The sequence below is a fragment of the Athene cunicularia genome, unplaced genomic scaffold, assembly GCF_003259725.1.
Source record: "Athene cunicularia isolate RWA unplaced genomic scaffold, athCun1 SCF_1, whole genome shotgun sequence".
NCBI lineage: Eukaryota > Metazoa > Chordata > Aves > Strigiformes > Strigidae > Athene > Athene cunicularia.
The window spans coordinates 1,700,521-1,710,808 of NW_020799155.1; positions in this window are offsets into that span (position 1 = coordinate 1,700,521).

A 10,288-nucleotide genomic window follows, 5' to 3' on the forward strand; every position below is an offset into this window, starting at 1 on the left:
TGCACTGGGCTGTCCCTTGTGGGCACTGGGAATATATGTATATATACTACATAGATTATTTTTTATATATATATATATATATATATATACACACAAGTTCTGCTAGGCAAGCCAGTGAGAGCTCTCTTGTGCACTTAATGTTGAATCTTGTGAGAATTGCAGCCTTTGGTAGTTCTGTGACAGCTGTTGTTAATGAAATTAAGGGCAATAAGGTTCTGGATGCAAACTGGACTGTCTGCTGTTTGTTTTGCCCATATAAACAGACCCTATGTGTTTCTGTATAGGATGTCCCAGTACGGTCCTAACCCAGTACATCAATGAGAAGTATGTTTGCTCTGCTGCTGGGAAGATTTTTGGCATGGTTTAATGGAGAAGCTCTAAACTGCTTCTAAATAAACTGACATAAGAAGTTGAATTCAAAGACTAGCTGAGATTTTTTTTCATGCATACATGTATTACACATGCATATTATATATACATTTGCATATTTTTATATACTTGTAGGATGGGAAAAGGCAGTTAAATAAGATCAATTAAAAAATTGAACTTATACTTTTATAGTATACTTTTTTATATATATTTTGCTATTGGAAGTGTTGCGCAAAAGATAGGTTCACATGAACAAAGCCTCAGGAGAGCCTGTAGTATGCATGGTGGCGTATGTTGACTCTAGTGGTAAAAGTTACTTCTGAGGAAAAAACAAAAGGAGAGAGAGAAAAGGGGAAAAGGAAGATATTTCCCAGTGGCTCTCACTGGGGGATGTTTCCCAGACTGAGCCTACCGTTCCTGCCAGGAGCCCGTAGAGCTCAAGCTTTTCCTGTTTGTTCCTGCCTCATAACGCTGTCGGCACTGACCAAAGTGGGCCTTGATCGGGGCAGTTCTGTCTGCTGCCAAGCTGTGAGGCTTTGTGCATGCGTGTCTGAGTTTGTAATGAAAACCAGAGGCTACAGCTGAGGGGCAGGAAGAGGCAAATTCTGTGCCAGTGTCAGTGGGTTCCCATAAGTGCCTGCCCTCACTGTACCAGGCTGCAGTGAGACTAACAGCCTAAGAACAAGGGCAAAATACTGCTCTGTCTTATCTTTCCCCAGCAAAGTCCATGTGGATATCCATTTTTCATGCAAGAATAATTTGTGATTGCTGTAATTTAGAGGACAAAGCCGTTTAAACTGCTGACTTGAACCAAATTAGAACAACTGTCATACATAAGCACTGACTGCCACAGCAGAATTCTGCCCTTAGGTGATATCACTCCTTAGAGATTTTCTTTCAGTGTAAAGCTTAACATATTTTGAAACAGAGAAAAGTTTCAGGTGTGATCCTGAAGTTGTATTCAGAAGTGAAGGATCAGCAATGGAGCACTTCAGGTGAGAAACTAACTCCAAGGACCAGATTTTGAGAGAGGATTCTGAAGCATTCACATTCTTGGACTTTGTTTCAGAATTGTGAATGGCAAAAACATTTTGTTTGTACAAGGCCTCAAACAAGAAGAGCTTGTTCATGGTCGTGGTTTGTGAATACTCTTCTAGTATACATTAAAGTTGATGGCAGTTTCCTGTAAATAATTATAATAAATAGATAAATGTCTAATGAACTTTCACAAATACATGTCTTTAACACGGTCTCTTTAGAAAGAATGTGTGCTGTAAAATATTCAGAAGCATCTGAATGTGGTCTGGTTTTGTTAATAAGACAGGCCTTCAACTTGTTTGGTCACTTATCAAGGGAAAAAAATACATCGTATAAATACCAGCTTAATTCTGTTTTCCCTGGTGATACTTAAATCAGGGTAGATTCTCAACACTTTCCATCTGAATTTAGTTTCTCTCTGGTATGGTGGGTAGTAAGGGAAAGGTTAGAGAAGCTCAAGTTAATGAAATATCATAGTCTGGCTCGTATTATTTTTCAAACAGGACCAGAATATCAGGAAATAATTACAAGGATGTGTCAGAAGGATGTTCATAAATTGGGTCATCTGACTTGGTTCTGTTTCCAGATGGAGACTTAAAGTCTTTGTGACAAAGATGAGGCTGATGTTAATGTGTTACTCTCACAGGACTGGTATCCAGCAGCCAAATTCTGCTGTCTGCTCTGTCATATGGCAGCTCTCAAACAGGCTCAACAGGCTCAGTAACACCTCCAAAATTCTCAGTAAATCCCAGCCTTCTTAGCACTCAGTTTCATGCTTGATGATTCAGTGTTGGGGAGCAATGGGCAAGCACAACCAGCCCCCTGCCCCAATACTGCACCGTGGCACCTGGATTCTCATTAAGTATAGCAGCTATATGGCTAGATGCTTATGTGATGGAACGCACAGTTAAGTTTATGGGATGCACCCAGCAGATAAACAGAAGTAATAAAAAAATCGGGGAACAAAGAGGTCTCAAAGGACGGATAAAGAAGGTCATGTCTTAACCTAAGCTCTGCATTTCATACTGCATTCAACTTTTGTCTTCACCTCAGATATTCTTGGAATACTTTGTTGCTTTGTGACTGTGGTAGCAGCTACGATGGAAATAAGTCTACCAGTTTATCAATATAAGTATGACAAATGTCCTTGAACAAATGATAGGATTGTTTAAGAGCCGTGGCTGCTCACCCAAGCAGGTATCATGCACATACATTCTCATACAGGCAAAATGAGTTTGCAGAAAGATGGTCATAGCACACCGTACACACTCGCAAAAGCAAGAGACCAAGACAGTGCTTAACTGAGAAGGTAAGAAGTGAGTGCAAGAGTGCATCAAGGCAATCTTTTTTATGGTTGATAAGCATTGTCTCTGGATTTCACATCCAAAGATGAAAAGACCCTTTTAGAAAGTTTATTGCAAGACCTAATATAAACAGAAAGTACTTGCTTGTTTAGGTAAGTTAAATATTCCACAGGAACTTTTGATCCAAACCAAGCTAATTTTCACCAAAAATCCCAAAACTCCAAAAGTCATAAAATACCATTAAGTAAAATTAAACGGTACTTTTAACAGCTAGCGTTACTTTCTTATAATACACCACCTCCATGCTTTGTTGAAACAGAGGGTTATTAAAATTTTTTTTTAAATCAGGACTTGTACTTTTTCAATATCAATACGGGAGAAAGTGGACATTTCATGTGTGAGGAAGTAGCCGCTGTTAGCAGGTTTTGTGTGTGAATAATCTGGTTAGTGTGCTTAGCTATAAAATGCTGATAAGAGTTATTTAAAAAAAAGTGAAGGACCCAGTTTATATTTATGTATTCATGGGCATAGTTAATGGACATCAGCAGGGAAGATGTGTTCCCACACTTCTTAAAAATCAACAGGAAAGCAGTGCACACAATGCAATTCCCTTTTGAATTAAACTTATTAAGTCAAATCAATTTTTACGAGCACACAGGCCAGAGCTCTGGCACTTAATTCCTTTTGATCTTCCGCCTGCTAAATTCCGTTTCCCACTGTGCTACCACGCAGTTTATTTTTAACAGATAATTTGTTTGGACATCATTAAAAAGAAAATACTACAACTTCTGGCACTACCAAGGCACTAAAATCTCTGTCAAGTTATTAACTCTCAGCATACATGCACAGAAAAATAACCATTCGCACAAAGGGAAATTTTAGAGTTAAGTAAAATGCCCAAGTGTTCTGTTCAAGAGTGTGAAGCAAACTACATACCTGATACTGACTTATGCAAATCCAGCATCGCAGATAACTCTCACTAATTTCTACACCCGAAGGCAGCTTCCAGTTACCATGGCTGCTGAGTGTCTGGAGAAAGAGACTGCTATGAAGTGACAGGTTTTGAAGGGAAGCTCTTGTGACAGAGTCAATGGATTTGTCTTGTAATTACAATGATGCTAACTCAAAACTATCCTTTACTATGAGTAGTGCTCTCAAAGGCACATTTCCTAATTATGGATTCTTTTTCCAGCCGACTGCTACTTAGAGTTGGTTATAGAGTGTCTTCTGTGCAGAGAATGCACATCTTTGGGACTAGGGTTTTCATGGTGCTTAAGTTTCTCTGTGACGAGAATCATAAAATGCTTTAAATATTTATATTATTGATTATGTTTTTATTATACTCAGCAGGTGGTTTTTGGGTTTTTTTTAGTTAGAAAACAAGTAGTTCAATGCTATTTAGCGACGGGCCTGTGAACAGATCTTTGTTCTCATAGGTGTGTTCCACTTGCAGCAGCCAGATCCACATTTGGAACCTTGAATCATCAAGGGTTTAAATACCTCAAAGGCTGGTGGATTGCATAAAGCCGTTGAGCCAGTGATGTCATGGAGCCTCAGTAATGGCGGTAAATAAGATTATGTTCTCAAACACAATTAACTAATTGCTCTGTATGCTCATTCAGGGAGGTAAGTCTGGGAGAAGGGTGGTCACCTATTAGCTGGGCCTGGAACTGTGGATCCAATAATCTTTGAGTATTTCCACAGTTTGTGATTGCACCTCCGTGGATTATAAAAACTGTCATAAACCGGCTAAATATCCTGACCTTTTTTTCTTGCTCTATCTGTTCTTGCCTTCTTTTCAGTTAATGATAAGTGATCTACTCAAACAGATATGAGTTCATGTTCTCAGAAAGATACAAAAGGTAACCAGATACATGAGAAGTGCCTTCATTGAATAGATACTCTGGTGAGTCTGAATATGAACCATCCATCTTTCAATAAAACCCGAGTACTATCAGCAATATTGAGATATGACGCCACTTGAATCTTCTCATACCAAGTTTTTCTCTGCCAGAACTTTTTATAATCTAGCTTCCTGCTTTTGTTTCTTGTTTGTGTAATAACTCGGGAACCTGGATGCAGAACAGTGTTGGGAGAGCTGTTGTATCAAGCGTTGCCCTATGAGCACCTGCAGAACTGCTCAATAGAGTACTCTTTAAAAATGTGGGCTCGGTGAATATTATGGATAAGCCTCACTACTAGATTACACCTCCAAAGCAGGAATTGGATTCACCAAGAGAAAATTCTGCCTAACAGCTTTGCTTTTGATATGCCTAGCCAATTGCAAATATAGGGGACTTCAGTAAAATGAAGGCTCTTTGAATCAGTTCAGATTTTATTACACAGTAGGGATCATATGGCAGATTAGCCTTTTCAGATGGAGGCTATGTTAAGTAGAACACCTGCTTCTCCGAGGCCTGAGAAATTTATGTTTTAAAATGAGTTTTCATGAAACTTTGTTAAGAAGGCAAAGTTATGATGTGGATCCCAGCGGGAGAACCAAAGCCTGGAACCTGTAACAAAATTATTCTAAACATGAGCCAAAAAGATCAGAAACTACCCACCTAATCTTCTGCAGAATAATCAAATGCAGTTCAGGAAATGTCACGTATAATTGCCACTTACCTTCTTCAAAATGCACATTTGTTTTATCCATCAGGCATAGAGCACATTCTGTTCTGACTTTTGTTCCATTTCTTTAACTCAGTCTTATGTCTTGCATCCAAGGCAGGATGAATGTAGATAAACTTCACATTTCTGGGTGCACGCTTTACTTACCCTTTAGTAGAAAATTATCTGGTCCTCCATTAAAGTTTTGACTTAACATATGCTGTAAGAGTAAAGTATGCACCCACAAATATGAAGTTAATCTATGCTTATAGAACACAAATAGAACAATAAATATGACAACAGGAAAACAAAAAGTGTGCTTTGTAAATAACGTTCTTACAATGTTATTTGTAACAAAACACAACCCAGGATTTTAGTGAAGTCTTTATATACATCTTAAAATCAGTTAATCAAGCAGATAATTGATTAATTGGTACACTAGTTATGTCACTCTTCAGTATTGTATTTTTGTCCTGAATTTCATTTTGGAAGGTATGGTTTGTTTTGGGGAGGGGGGTTGCAGGTGGCAGACGACTGTTACGGATTTTCTGGTAGACTCCTTATTTTTAGTTTGGGATAGGGCCATAAGTCAGTAAATAATATATAGCTAATGTACTTCTTATTTGGGGAAAAAAAACACTTGTCATTCCATCTGAAATCAGATATTAAACAAATGAAAAAAAAAAAAGTTAGGAAAATTAGCCAAATCTATCAGGAAAACTTTTTAAGTATCCTGGGTGTTGGCATTTTTGATCAGTGTGCTTAAAACTTAAAAACTAGAATAGCAAGCTCAGCCCTCTTGCATGGTAGTAAAGACTTTTTTTTCCACTTCAACAGTTTCCTCAATCATTTTCTCCCAGTGCACTGCTCAGTACATGACTATGTTTGACAAGGAAATGTGTCATAATATCTGCTATTAATGTAATGTATTATTGAAACACCAAAATGAAGATGAATAGCAATTAAGGCAACTTAAATTCTAGTTCAGCACGCAAGGTAGATAGAAGCGTGTTATATCTATTCCTATTTTAAGCAGCTGGATGTTCATACTTAAACACCTTTGCTTCCCTAAAGCAATCTGTGTCACAGGAGCTTGACCTTGGAATGGCAGTTGTATGTTAAACCCCTCTAGTACTTTGTCTGGTATTTGCTACAGTTTTTATTGGATGATAATTTTAATCCTCTTCCACTGTTTAGAAAAAGACATAAAGCAAAAGGGCAGAAAGTATAAGGGGATCAGTGTAGTGCACAGTAATATATATTTTTCTTCATAACTATGTATATATATTTTGTGCACCAGTGGGAATACAGAGACATCACACATTTTTCTCTGTGCCTTATTCTACAGCAAATTACCATCATTGCGGTGATATATTCTTGAGGTTGAGACGTAAACTTCAATAAAAACACTACTGATCACAGTTTTTCAAGTTGCTAACTGTATTGAGATTTTGCAGATGATGCAAGATCTAATACATTGACATTGCAGTTCTCAGACTGCAATCTAAATCTAGTGCTACTTCATTTCATTTGGTCAGCTGAAGGAATTGTGATGAATTCCACACATCAATATATGTTTTCCAAAAGAAAATTAGATGCTCGAAATTTTTTCATTGATAGGTATCATTGTCTATCAGATTTTAAAATGATGTGGTTTAAGGTGGATCTTTTCTTTTTTATGCTTCCATATTTTACTGGTTATATTTGTAGGTAGTTCATAACTCATTCACTGTTTCTTTTCCCTGCAGAGAGTTTTATAACAGGTTATTTATATCTGAACTTAACACAACAAAGAGAAACAATAGCCCAAATAGATGGCTATGGGAAAAAAAAAAAAAGTTGTACACATGTTCTATGTCAGATCCTATCACAAATGATAGAAGAACATAAATTAAGACCAACAAATTTAATTTTACATGTGTATTCATGTATTCAGGTACCTTAGGCAAAACTGGCGGTTTCCTATTATGTCCATAAGTGGGGAAGTTCAAAGTAAATACTTATAATCCAACCATACCTGTCTGGAAGGAGATGGTTCTTATAAAGCAGTGATAAAATCAAGAAAGCCTGTTTGTGAAGGTATTCTACCGCTATAATTTCACTGAACTGAAAACAATACCATGATCAAACTACTTTCACAATAACTTGTGGCTAGACTGAAGCTAAGTCATAAAATTCATTGAATCATTGAATTAATCATAATTTCCCTAAACGCTGAAGAATTTGGTTATCTGAGTACAAAATCCCACTCAAGATAAACAGCTTTATTCTATGGAGTTTTCTAGGGCTTGAGGCCGGAAGAGATCATAACTCCTCCATGCTTTCTATTATAAAAAGTACTTTTTCTTTAAACCCAACTACTTTAATTAGATTAAATGACTTTACTCTTCAGAAATATATTAATTGATTTCAAAACCCAGTGATTGTCATTTGTTGTGGTATGTTATGGACCAGGTAAAATATGCCTAGATAATCCCATATAGCTGAGAGCAAGAGAAATCCTGAGGCCGCTGCCAGTTTGCCTCAGGGACATTTCCATCTGATCCTGAACGAGACCCATTAGTGGGATATTTAAGAAGCACCTGGGAGCTTTCTCTGAGCACAGGTCTCATACGCTGTTCTTCACCAGCCATGGTTATTTTATTGAGTGTTGCTTACGGAATCCAAACCATTTATCTTGAGAAATAGAAGGTGAAGCTTGACCATCTTTGGATAAAGGAGGGAGAACTGTGCAGCTTAGTTCAGATCAGGTTCATGTGAGGTAATAATTTTAAGATAGGCAATTGAAAACGAGCAGGTTGAAATACATAGTCAGAGTTTGTATGCTGAAGTGGAGACTGAGGTGTGGGTTTATGTCACCTAACTTTTGTTGTCTAATTTTAGTCTAGTTGTCAGTTACGTTCCCAGGAGAGAAATGGCCAAGGCAGAAACATCTTAAATCCAACTCTTTAAGGAGTGTGTAAACTGTCCTCTAAAGATGCTGATCTCTCTCGGGTTAGGAAGGGACTAGATGGGGATTTCTGAAAAACGGTTTAGACACCTACAGTCAAGGTTAGGACATCTGAGTCCTAGCTATAGCAGCTGCCAGCTGTCAGTGTTGTTCAGCTGTGGGAGGAAAAGAAAAAAAAGCTACTGTTAAAAAAGCAAGGAGGAGCCCAAGATGTCTTATAATAGGTATTTTCAAGAATCCTCAAGGTATGGAAAAGCAAGATAAAGACTGTTTTAAGGCAGTGAACATGGAGCTGTCTGAATAAGTCTGCATTATGTTGCCAGTCTGCAAAAATTCAGTACCAAAAATCCTTTTTAATAGCCAGGAAGCACTTCTTGCACTTAGCCAGCAACAACATTCGCACTGGAGTGTCATTAAAAATAAGTAAGTAATTTATGACTGTAGCCCTTAATCCATTTGCAGACAAGACAGTAATATTGAAAGTTGGCTATTGGTCAAACTGCTTATCTACTTTAAATTTTTACTTGGAGAAAAGAAGTTTCAAAATGAAAGGTAAATGAAATACGCACTGTTCAGTTTCATGTAGGGGCTCTGTTGGCTCCATCTCCATGTGCTAATTCAATAGCAAAGCAAGTGCCAAGCTGTAATGCTAAGCTTTTTAACCTGTAAATGTTAAAAATCATTGTTACTGAAAGCTACGCGGACAGCACAGCAGGTCCAGCCATCAGTCGGGCACCTGCCAGCCTCGTGACTCCGAGCGACAGTGGGAAGGAGTGCAAGACCATCTTTTGAGAGAAAGAATGAACAGCCACATTGCTTTAAACATCCAGATTGTGAGATGAAACTGTCAAATAAAGCAGCAACGTGAATATCATATACTGAATTCCTCTCCTCAGGGACCTACTTCTCCCAGTCTCAAGGAAATGTAAGAAGTTTCCTAGACTTGCACTGAAATTACAGAATATTTACAGCAGTGCCAACAAGAAATTTGTTGGTGTTTTTCACTTCTGTACAGCCATAAAAAGCAATGGCATTCAAATACACAGCGGCAGGTTGGCTGCCCCAAATCTCCCCTGGCCTGGGTCCTGCCAAAATGGCTTCTTTTCATGATGAAAGAAGACAAACGAGGAGATTCACTCTTCAGAGGTTGCTGCCTGTCAGTGAAATAGTGAGTATTCAGCACTTCTGAGAAACCTCTTTTAATGACCCCTACTTCTCAGTCATTTAAATCCTAAGAACTGGAACAGCTATTTAAACAGAGGGTTTTAGCAACCATCCCAAACAAAATCAATTTCCCCTAGGAATATTAAACATCTTGGGACTGAACACAGAAGGGTTGTTTTTTGTTGGGGTGGGGTTTTTTTCTGGTTTCTCAGCCCTCCAGCTGTATTTCAGCTGTAATCCCTAATGAAAGCAGCCTTGAGTTTAATCCCTCTGATGGCAAGTGGAGCAGAGCACGTCAGGTCTAGAGCCAGAGGAAGGGTACAGCGGAGGAAAACCATCGATCCAGGAGCTTTCCTCAGCGCCTCAGAGAGACCCTCTTTGTCATAGACAGTGTATGTCGACAGGCCGGAATATCGTTAATATCTAGAGAACTGTAGTCTTTCAGATACCTTGGTAAATTAATTTGTATCTTGAGAGGCAGTCAGATACACGGAAAGAAAAAGCTCCCAGTGAAAGCCAATGCCTCACCTTCCTCTGCACCGCCACCGCTCAGCATGTGGCTGCCATCACATGGGGAGCTCCGTCACCCACCCTCAAAGACAGACTCTGTGTGTTACAGACAGCTGAGAGGGTTCTCCAGAGCTCGGTCTTACTATTCTTTGGGGGGGGGTTCACCCCATAGATGGGCGTGGCTAGCTGTGACCCTCTTGCCAAAGCTCCTCGGGGCTGTTTCGCTGCAGGGGTGCGAGAATCTTCTGGAGGTGTGGGGAGGTGGAGGGAACCTTCAGGAAGCTCTGCAATGTGTCGGGGGGGAGGCAGCTCCTCTGAATGAGGTTGGAGACTTGGGGGGGGG